Source organism: Melanerpes formicivorus, unplaced genomic scaffold (assembly GCF_026170545.1).
Source record: "Melanerpes formicivorus ecotype bairdi unplaced genomic scaffold, bMelFor1.0.p_v2 SCAF_8, whole genome shotgun sequence".
NCBI lineage: Eukaryota > Metazoa > Chordata > Aves > Piciformes > Picidae > Melanerpes > Melanerpes formicivorus.
Window position 1 is genome coordinate 18,252,497 of NW_027142360.1, and position 12,101 is coordinate 18,264,597.

The following is a 12,101-nucleotide window of genomic DNA, read 5'->3' on the forward strand; positions in this document are numbered from 1 at the left end:
AAGGCAAAAAAAAAACCAAAATCCAGCAGGGTTTGCATTCAATTCAGTCAATTCTACAGCAGGGATTCTCAGTCTATTTTGTATTGTGTTCCTGTTTTGCAGATGAAAGATTACCTCTGTTGCAGTGAGTCCTAATAGATGCTCTTTCTGTCATAGGAGGTGCTATATAAGGCAAATGCATTGTTTTAAAAGCAAGCAAACAAACAAACAAACAAAAAGCTCTTTGAAAGCAGAGACTAAACTTCAACTAGAATACATGTGTCTCTGATTTACTCACTGTCCTACAAGACCAGAACTGCCTCACAGTTTACCTCAGACTCATCTTCAACCAAACCAGGAACCCTTGTACTAATAGAATCATAGAATCAATAAGGTTGGCAAAGACCTCAGAGATCATCAAGTCCAACCTATTACCTAACACATTATGACAACTAAACCATGGCACCAAGTGCCATGTCCAATCCTTTCTTGAACACCTCCAGGGACAGTGAGTGCACCACCTCCCCTGGGCAGCACATTCCAATGGCCAATTACTCTTTCTGTGAGGAATTTTCTCCTCACCTCCAGCCTAAACTTCCCCTGGTGCAGTTTGAGACTGTGTCCTCTTGTTCTGGCACTGATTGCCTGGGAGAAGAGACCAACCCCCACCTGGCTACAACCTCCCTTCAGGTAGTTGTAGAGAGCAATAAGGTCTCCCTTGAGCCTCCTCTTCTCCAGACTAAGCAACCCTAGCTCCCTCAGCCTCTCCTCTCAGGGCTGTGCTCCAGACCCCTCCCCATAATATGAATATAAGGAACAGTTCCCTTAGCAGTGAGCTTGATTAGCTCCTTCAGAGAAACATGGAAGCACATGATGAAGACAGCTCTTGGGAATTTCCAAGAGGTTTTGGAATTAGGATATATGGACAGATAAAAGACTACAGAGTACATAAACACCCTTTGGCAGCTCTCATCTTTAAGGTCCTTCAAAGCATAGTGCTTCTGCTAGGGTCACAGATATGTCTACTTCTCCTGACATTATATCTCTGGGCTGAGTAGGGAACAGTTCTACAGAAGTCAGGCTTGTCATTTTTCCTGCTCACAAGTGCTGGACACTATGGAGTCACTCAACTGAAGTGCCATCTATGAAGAAATTCCAGAGAAACTCTTCCAGCTTCCCAGGCACATTTCTAGCACGCAGCAAAGAATGCTCCAGACCTTCAGTGGGATGTTCAGCAGGTAGCAAAGTGCTTTCTACTTGAGGCTCAGAGCAGAGGGAGAATTGTATCTAGGTGGCCTGAACAGTCTGCTTCCCTCTGCATGCAAAGAGCTGTCATGCTTGAGTACAGTCACTGCCATCTGCTGCTGGGTGCATATGTCCCATTTGCTGGTCTGGTGATCATTGATCACTGATGAGAAAACTTGGCCAGAGCAGCTACTCAGGGGAGAAAGCCAAAAATGTCATGCAGGCAGCCTACATCTGTCCATGCTTGGGGACGGCACTGTGAGCCAGGCTGAGAGGCCAAAGCACAGGACTAGACAGGGCTCCAGGTTGTTACATTACTTCTCTTTTCCTGTGTTTCCAGAGGTTAATGATTGTCACAGCCTTATGTGTTATGGATATGTAAATTGCTGTTGGCTAAAAGGCAGCAGGAAAAGGGGAAGATTGTCTTATTGTTTTGCAGCTGAAACAACATTTTTGACAGCTCACAATTCACTTCTACTTCTTGTGACTCTCTTTGACTTTCCTCAGTCTACTGGGTAGACTTTTGATCCAGCCATTGAACAGAATCTCTCTTTTCAGCAGGCTGAGAAGCACACTGGCATATCCACTTAGTCATCTGGAATCACAGTTTCCAGCACATGGAGCAGTGTGCTAAGCTCGGTGTATCACTGTAGGAGAAGAATTAAAAGGAAAAGAGTTTAAGTGAGAATGCCAGTTTTCTGCTGTCATGTATTCTTCCACTGCACTACTATGAGATGCCTAATCCCTGTTTATGCATCAAAGACCAAATAATGAAGAGATGCCACCCAGCATTCCAACACACTACTAAAAACACCAGCCCTGTAACTTCATTGTGCCTCAGTTTGCCCGGATGAGAAAAGGAGGATGTGTCCACAATTAAGCTTAATGTATTCATCTTTTAAGTGCTTGAAGAGCTGCAGAAGAAAGCTCTTTGATTGTTTGAAAGTTCTGAATGATAGAATTACAGAGAATGTTATTTGATTTCCTAATCTCCTACTTAACTATGGAATTTGTCCTTGCACTTCCTCCAGCAAGTCCATAGCTACTTGATTACCTGGAGAGTACTCCTAACAAAGGCTATTGAATGTGATTTAAAATCTGCAGATTTCAAATCTGCAGATCACCAGAGACTCCAGCATATTTCTTCTATAAATACTTTAGGGGTAAGTAATTAATCAGTTAAGTGGAAAATGGTTAAGGTTTAATTACCTTCATTTCATGATGCCTTAAAAACGTCCTTCCCAATCTGATTTTTATTTCACCTCAGAAGTACAATTATTATGTATTAATGCTGAAATTTCTTCTAAATGATGTGTGGATATCAAAAGAGGCTGTTACTAGGTGATTAGAAACAGATCCCTTAACCAGGAAATAGGGGATTTTAATGTGCTAAAGTTCAAGCAGACATAATTGTACAAGCTAAAAATATTCCTGTTGCTTATGCTATAAGCTTATACAGTACGGTGAAATGCTAACCAGGAACCTGCCCATACACCTACACAAGCTTACAACACCCTATAATCAACACATTTCAAGCCACCAAACAGATCAATCATTTTAGCCTTCACCATAAGCAAATTCTTCTGCTTCACCGGCTTAGCGCACTATGAGAAAAACCTATCACAGTTTGACGTAGCTTGATGTACCCTGGGATATGTTTCTTTCAAAATATGTTCCATGCACTTAATAAACAACATAAAAAGTCAACAGCAGAAATCCGACAGTGCATTTCCATTTCTGCACAAAACAAGAGGCAAAGGAAAGGCAGTGTGGGAGGTGTAAATGAAGTGATAGTGAGTGATGGAGAGCTAAACAGCACTGGAGAACTGATGTGAACCTGTTAATTCTTACTTGCTAACTTCATACTTTGGTTTTGTGTTGTTTTTCTGGTATTTTGTGTTTTGTGTGCTGTTTGGGGATTTTTTTCCTTCTTAAAGAATGCAATTTGTTTTATTCCCCCCTGCCCTCCCCCCACCTCCAGTATTTTTGGTTCTTAGAGCTTTGTCTTTTAAATTTCAGCATCTTTTCGGTTTTAGCAATGCTTAGCATACACATCTAAATGAACACTGGGAACTACTTGAGAGCAGAAGCTCCTCTGCTGTATCACACCTCCCTCAGGAGTAGTTACTGAGCTGTTTCACCAGTGATGTAAATGTGTTTCAGTGACAACAACAGGTTCTGGGTGAAACTGCTATAAAGATCAATGACTCGGGGGCACAGTCAATGGAGAATTTATCTTGAGTCCTGACAGAGCAGCATGAAATAATTCAAAAAGGACAAACAAAGAACAGAGAGCTTTTTTTTTCTTCTTCTTTTTTCTTTTGTGTCAAAAAGTCTTTTTCTCCCTAGAAGCTTGAAACAGAGAAGCAATGTGTTTGGTTTTGAGAGGAAGAGAAAATACCTGCATAGGGATTTCACACTAGGTTTCATGCAGAAAACCCAAATTCTGATGGCTGGGAAGCAGGGAGTGAATACAGTGAGGTTGAAAATAAGATGGTAGCTTGGAAGACTGAGGATTGCTAGCAACTGGGAACAGTGACCAAAGCTGATGGTAAATTCTTAATTTCTGTCAGTTGTAAAGTTTAATTTTTATTTCCCTCAGCTCAAGCCAGGACTGCTCAGAGAAGTTCCATGTCTCCATTCTTATATCATGCTTGGTGATTCCTGATAGTCTCATGGATATATGATCCACAAACCTGTTCCCTATTGGTATTGGCCTGATGTTGCTGCTTCACTTTATAAAAACTGACATTTTTATAACCTCCCAGGATTGCAAAAAGTTATGGTCACCATATTAGAGTGTTGATCAGAATAGGGAATGAAATGCACAGCATCATTATTATGCATTACTTTGGTAACATTCCCAAACACAATCAGATGAACTTTGGCTTCACAATCCATTGGTGGAGTCACCATCCCTGGAGGTGTTCAGGAGGGGATTGAACGTGGCACTTGGTGCCATGGTCTACTCATGAGGTCTGTGGTGACAGGTTGGACTCGATGATCGTTGAGGTCTCTTCCAACCTTGGTGATACTGTGATACTGTGATACTGTAATTGTGCTCTTTGTAAATATGTATTCTTGGGTGACCCTTACAACACATGCAGATGGAAAAGAGCCTTTGACTGGAATCATTACTGCAAACTGGGACCAACAGGGCTGGATGAGGTTGTGAGAGAACAGGCACAAGTAATGGAGTTTGCCTTGACTGAGGCTCATGGTAGTCTCACATCTCATCATTATGGTACACACTATGCTACTGTAGCCATGTGAGAAAGCCTCATCTGCTTTCTGCCTAGAGGTACTCATTGCTATTTGTCTTTCATTTTTTCATAGACATCACATTGGCCATAAAACCAGTACACATACTGTGGAAAAAATGATGCATGATACCATTTAAAGATCCCACACAGGAGAAAATGCTTGTGATGTGTAGAGTCAGAGCAATAAGAAAGCAGGGAAAGAAGGAGCAACGGTAGAAGAAAAGCATTTAATGCTTGGGAGTCCAAGTTAATAAAAGCACCAACTTGTCTTGGGTTTGGTGCCATTTAATGTCTAGATTAAAATTTCCAATAAAATGCTAATATTTCCCTTCCATCTCTTCTCTGCATACTTCCGCACTAAATCGAGTTTTGTTAAGTAGCAAATATCATTTGAACAAAAGCTCTCTGAGAGAGAATTTATACAGAGTAAAGATGACTCAGTTTCTCAGTAATGGAGATGAAAAAGCACTCCACTGTCTTTAAAAAAAAATATGCTAATGCTGCTTACTTTTCATTTCCCCTGCATAAAGGCACTTAAAGGTATAAATCCTCCAGATCTGTAAAGAAAACATAACAAAGTTCCTTGAAACATTTTCTGGGGGCACACAAAAGAACAAGGGAATTCCTCTCTTTGAGGGGGCCTGGGTTCAAATTCATAGGACATACCTGAAAGAGGTGCTTATCACCTACTTAACCTTTCCTTGTTCACTTTACAGAGATGAATACTCTAAAAGTTATTTCCTGGTGTAAGCAGGGGGCTGTGAGCATCTCAATGGACAAGTTGAGTGCAAGTCAGTTGGGTTTCCTTGTGGAAAAGGTCAACCTGACACTGGACTACATTAGCAAGAGTGGAGCCTGCAGGTCAAGGGAGGATATTTTTCCGTTCTGCTCAGTATTTCTGAGGCAATAAAGGAAATAATGATTAGACACTGTGAAAAGAAGTATTCTTAGTGGAATGACAGTGATCAAACAAGGGGACAGTAGCTTGGAGAGGCCAGTAGAGCAGCTGAGGAACCGTGGAGCAGCAGAGTCTGTTCTTACTGACACTGCTAGAAGTTCCTCACTTGCTACTTTGCACCTTGCATGTTTTCATAGCCTATACCTCAGTGTACTGTCAGCTTCCAGGCTGAAAAGGTCTGGTAAATTAGTGATGTCATCATATGGGATTTGTTCACTCAATTCACTCTTGGCAAAGTGGAAGCTTTGCTGCTGCTTGCCTTCTAGAGGGCTTTCCTTCAGGAGTGTCAGCTTGTTTTGATGTATTGCCTTTTGCTTTTCCTTCCTATTTTCTCTCCAAAAAATCAATACTGTGTTTGATGATTTTTAATTTATTTTTTAAAACCCACACATAAGGTGTGCCAGCAGATCAATAGCACAAAGCAAGTGTGTAGGAATAGTCATGAGGAGTCATAATACAACTGAAACCACCTTTAGGTGCCCTCACGCCTTAGGAGGCTTTATTTTCCCCTAGGTTCCTCTCTTTCTTTGCATCTCAAAACTGGATCTTTCAGTGTAAGAGAGATGAGGAGATCTGACAGAGGCTGTAACACCCACAGCTACTGAAGAGGTAGATGTGGAAAGGAGGCTGCTCTTGCAGTAGTAGTACTCCCTCAGCCATCACAGAATGCCGTCAGACCCAAAGGAAGCCTGGCAGACCAGCTTGACTGCACAGCATCATAGCCACACGTGCATGGCACGTTGTGAATAGGATACACAATACTCACAAAGAGCTTCAAGCTCCTAGTCCTTACTTTTACTCCTAGAAACTCTTCATCTCAGTCCCTCCTTCTGTGTCCCAGCCATGGGGAGGGAGGAAAAATCCATAGCTAAAATCCTAGCTGTGTCTGCATCATTTCAGGAAATTAAAAATGACTGCACTTCTCAGCCCCATTCCAGTCTGCTCCAACACTTAATTCCCAACCTTCCACCTTCATGGGGGAAAACTCAGAAACAGAGGCTGCTGAAACCTATTTTTGGTCTTTCCACCTATTTGTGGAAGAAAATCAGAATTGGTGTTTATATGCCATTTGCTTAGAGATCAGCTTTCTTGCCCAGTTTGCTAACTTGCATGCCACTTGTTCACTGTGCCACCATGGTGATAGGGGTCATAGCTTCCCCAGGGCATGCATCCATCTGTATTCTGAGGATCTGCTCAAAACTGACCCAGAGATGAAATAGCCATTAGGATGCCATTGACCTCATTTTATGAATTCACTAAATGTTATGAATAAAGATACAGATTTTGTTGTCAGACTGCACAAACAGGGCCCTCCTAGAGTTCCTCGAATTGATGCTGGCTGAATTTGAAGTGGCTGGAGAAATAAGCAAGTGTGGAAAGCATCTGGCATTTGTTTCAGAAATGTGAGAGGCGACCCTGGTAATAAATCATGTGCTGAAACAAATGAGAGTTAGTAAAGCCAACAGATCGGCTCTGATTTGTCTTCCAGGGGAGGATATAGATCTTCTGTAATTCTTAAGCAGCCGAAAGGGTCTTTCTCTTGATTTAGAGGATGGTCCCTAGTCCATCTGTGGTTGGGGAAAGGACAAAAAACTTAACCCTTAACAAAATTGTTACCTGATCATTCAGTCTATAAGAAGAAATTACAGTCTGGCTGCTAGTGATGAACATAGGGTGCAGTGTAGGTTAAATAATCCAAGTGGATCCTTTCTGTCCAACTTCCTCTCCACTAATAAATTCTCTCAGCCCAGGAAGCTGGACATTTTGGAAGCATCATTCAGTTCTGTGATATTTGCATTAAAACAGAAAGAAGAGTTTTCAATGATTCCATATGAATGTTACCTATACAATACCAGGTAGCAGAAACCAATAAGGCAACACAGTCCTTTTCTTGGCAGAAAATAAGTATCAAGGAGTTAGTATACCTCTAAGAAATAAAGAAGAAGAATCAAAATTGTGAGTGCCCTGCATATCATATAATCATAGAATTGTTAGGGGGGTTGGAAGGGACTACAAGGATCATCTAGTTCCAACCCCCCTGCCGCAGGCAGGGACACCTCACACTACATCAGGTTGCTCTGCTCACAGCCACATCCAGCCTGGCCTTAAAAACCTCCAGGGATGAGGCTTCTACCACCTCCCTGGGCAACCTGTTCCAGTGTCTCACCACCCTCATGGTGAAGAACTTCCTAACATCCCATCTAGATCTACCCATTTCTATTTTTGTTCCATTCCCCCTAATCCTACTATTCCCTGACACTCTAAAAAGTCCCTCACCAGTTTTCTTGTAGCCCCCTTAAGACACTGGAAGGCCACAATTAGGTCTCCTCGGAGCCTTCTCTTCTCCAGACTGAACAGCCGCAACTCTCTCAGTCTGTCCTCATAGGAGAGGTGCTCCCATGCACTTGAATGTTTTATTCTGCTTCCTACTAGGACTTTCCTTCCTTTTCATCAAATGCAGCCCCTAGACACCTTAATTACTCTGAGAGTTTGTTTTTTCCTCAAAAAAAAAAAAAAAGCATCTCTCACCAAGCATGAAGCAAAACCAAAAACCAAAGTCATAAGCAGATATTAAATCAGCTTTCCCAGCCCCAGAAATGCCTAAAGCCTGCAGTATCCTCCAGCAAATGCATGAGCACTGATTCTCTTTTTGTGTCATGTTTAAGCTGCATGTCTTTATGCCAGCTCAGGCTCTTCTCACCTCCAATAGAGTGTGCAAAGGCAAACGTAAACACAAGCAAGCTGTGCAAACCTTGTCAGCATACTCATCGGTGTTCACAGCCCTCACAGGCACAAGGTGTCCTTTGTGTCTTGTGCATTCTGCTTTCCAAAACCTCATCAGTTATCCTGTAAAGCTGTCAGCGGTGCTTGCTCCAGAACCTGCCCCCATCTGCATTTTCTTCTCTGCTAAACACAGATTTTTGAATGTGTTCCCCTAATTCTAGAATGACAATTGGCTTGAACAACAAAAAAAATACATTGAAATTTACTTGCATATACCTTTCAGATTCAAAAATAGCATTCAGAGTCCTACTCATGTCCAGCAGTGAGGTTTTGTAGCCTGATGTTACTGACCTGGAGTTACTGGTGTAGCATGGCATAGGTACAGAATTTTTGGCAGCAGGGAATCCATTACCAAATCTAGCCTAAGGGATTTTGAATAAAAGAATCATAACTGAATGCCTTATTTTGAATAAAATAGGATAGGATAGAATAGGATGGAATGGAATGGAATGGAATGGAATGGAATGGAATGGAATGGAATGGAATGGAATGGAATGGAATGGAATGGAATGGAATTAACCAGGTTGGAAGAGACCTTTGAGATCATTGAGTCCAACCTATCATCCGACACCGTTTAATCAACTAAAACATGGCACCAAGCGCCCCATCCATTATCTTCCTAAACACCTCCAGTGATGGTGACTCCACCACCTCCCTGGGCAGCACATTCCAATGGCTAATAACTCTTTCTGTGAGGAACTTCTTCCTAACATTCAGCCTAAACCTCCCCTGGTGCCGCTTGAGACTGTGTCCTCTTGTTCTGGTGCTGGTTACCTGGGAGAAGAGACCAAGCCCCACCTGGCTACAACCTCCCTTCAGGTAGTTGTAGAAAGATATTTTCTGTCTTTACATTCTTTTTTATGGCACATTTTGTGCTTCTTGTTGGAATCCCATGTGGTACCTATCCATTGAATGATCATTACCCTTTCTTGTTCACCACCTTTTCCAGTTCATTTTCTTGTGCCATGTATGACTGAATTTCCCCACCATATTTCTGCATTATTATAGCAGTCATCTTCAGGCTATGGGATTTCAATATTTGATTAGTATTATTAATTGATGAGTCTTCATTAAAAATTGTTTTCTGCGCCATCTGGAATGCTTGCTTACAATCCCAGATGTTTTAAATATAAAATCTATGAGAGGAAGTTTTAAATCTAAAATATATAAGAGGGTGTTTTAAGTATAAAATATATGAGAGGGTGTTTTAAATCTAAAATATATAAGAGGGTGTTTTAAATATAAAATATATAAGATTGATGGACTCTGAACATCCTTGAATTTCCAAATGTACAGACTGGGTGCTGACCATGTTGGCTCTGGCTTAAGGACCATAGATCAGTCCAGTCTGATCTCTTTTTAATAAGAGAATGGAAAGACTTTAAAAGGATTTAGACAGAGTCTTGACATTTTTAGGACCTCTGAGAAATGATACTTTGACTAAAGGTGTCATAGAAACCATGGGAATCTAGGTGTCAATGACAGTGTGAACGCAGCATGGAGATGGGCAGGAAACTGGTGTGTAAAGAATATTTTCATCAGAAAAGCTGTGAAGGAGAGAGAAATGTGACTTTTTCCACTTCCTGTCATCCTCTGGGGAGGTGGGACTGGGAACTGATCTTGCAAAACTTGCCTGCTCTGTGGGAAGCACGTAGGGAGGGACAGAACAGTTTATAACGATGAATTAAAATGTTTTCCAAAATGTTGCTCTGCCAGAAGTCTGTGTGGTGCTCAAAGACTTCATCTTCTGCTGTAAGACATGGCCTGGTTTTCACTCATCTGAGGGCTCTCTGAAACAGATGGTAAGTCCTAGCATGCCATGTAAAATTAGAGAGGAAAACTGTTTCTAGAATAGAATGTGCAGAAAAGGGAGAAAGGTCTTTGTTAATATTGTACCTCTCCTTCTTACTGTAAATCTGCCTAGATTTCCAGGGGAGGAGATGGAGTTACACTGCTCTGCATTTCTGATGAGGTAGAGGGTGAAGGAGCAGTTTGACTCTGGGATCCAATAATGCTAAAAGGAATGAACCTTTCTGGAGTGATGTGTGGCTGTGAAAAAGGAGCAGCTCTACTCACACATTAAGCACAGTGTCTGCAGGAGACTGCTGCTAAGGTTGGGAGGGTTTGAGGTTTCACTAAAATGCAGTCTGTTACACATGCAGAATTATTGAATCTGCTCAGGTTGGGAGTATCACCTGGGGAGCACAACATGTGCTCCAGGACAGGCCAGTAGAGAGGCAGTATCATAGAATCATAGAATTGTCAGGGTTGGAAGGGCCCTCAAGGATCATCTAGTTCCAAGCCCCCTGCCATAGGCAGGGACACTTTCCACTTGACCAGGTTGCTCAGAGCCACAACCAACCTGGCCTTAAAAACTTCTGGGGATGGGGCTTCCACCACCTCTTTGGGCAACCTGTTCCTGCATCTTGCCACCCTTATGGTGAAGAACCTCTTCCTAATATCTAAACTAAATCTCCCCTCCTCTATCTTGGATTCATTGCCCCTAGTTCTATCACTACCCAACACCCTAAAAAGTCCCTCACCAGCTTTCTTATAGACCTCTTCAGATATTGGAACACCACTATTTATGCAAGTAAGGACAAACTGCACTGTCTTGTATTTCCCTTTTAACCTCTGCACAAGTTGTTCTCTTAAAACCAGCAGAGCTATATGGTCCATGCCACACAGCTCTTTGTTGTCCTCCACAACCTACCAACACTGTTTTGACTGGCTGAAGTAATCTTTGCTGGCCAAAGAGCTTGCTTTGTTGGCTGAGTCAGCTGGCGTTTGTGCTGAGGCCTTTTGGTATCTTCTGCCCAGGTTGAACTGGTTCTCTGTAGATGTGGATTTTTTTTCTCCTGGAAGGGCTATCCTTTTAGAGCAGATGGGAAAGGTTCCTACAGCATAATATTTGCAGTGTTTTAAAGATGCTGCAAGACAAGGAAATTAGCATCAAGGCTGAACGTGGGATTATAAACAACATACGGAGAATAAATCTCCATTAAGCGGGGCCAAGGAGGAGGGGAAAGCTAAGAGGGCAGCTAAGTCTAATAGCAGGAAAGATATAGCTCTAAATGCTCTCCAGGACAAGCTCCTATAGGCTAATTAACTGCCTCATGAGCTGGCTGAATGCAGGAGTTGGCACTTTTCTGTTGAGCATAATCATAGAAATGTATTTTCCTTCCTTATCTCATGACTTAATACTGCAAGTCTCATTTTACCTTAGGCTATATTCTCCTACTCTCAGCCTTAAAACTAGTTGAGCGATAAGGGTTCCTAAATAATGTCCATGTGCCAGGCATGATTCTCCACTGCAAATGGGGTGGTAAATTCAGAAACCAGCCAGTGGCATGGGATCCCCAGGATGTGGGTGGGAGAAGCAATAAAAGTACCAAATGATGCCAGATGTGTCTTGCAGCTCCTATTATCTTAAGCCTTTTTGGCAAATGGGGAGATGTTGTGAGAAGTCATTCTGATAGCTACCATAAACTCATTACAGAGGGTAAAACCGACCTGCTAGCACAGAGCAACACCTTGTCTCCTGCATATCCCTGCTGCAGAGACAAGCAACTAGCACAAGGGATTTGTCTCAGGGCCATTTTACATTTTAGTGTCCAATTTTGCCCAAGGAGGAGGTGCCTGGGGATTTCCAATACATCTGTTCTAACAGGAAGGGTAGAGGGAAATGGCTTTAATTAAAGTAACAGGAGTATGCTTTGAACCTTTACAATCTGATCAAACTGGAACAGAAGGAGGGAAGCAGAGGAAGCCACAATGGGAAGGATTTATAAAATATAAATCATAAAGCAAAGAGGAGAGAACATAACAAATGGCAGACCAGGTGCATCTTTTCTAAGTGGTGCTGAATTTAG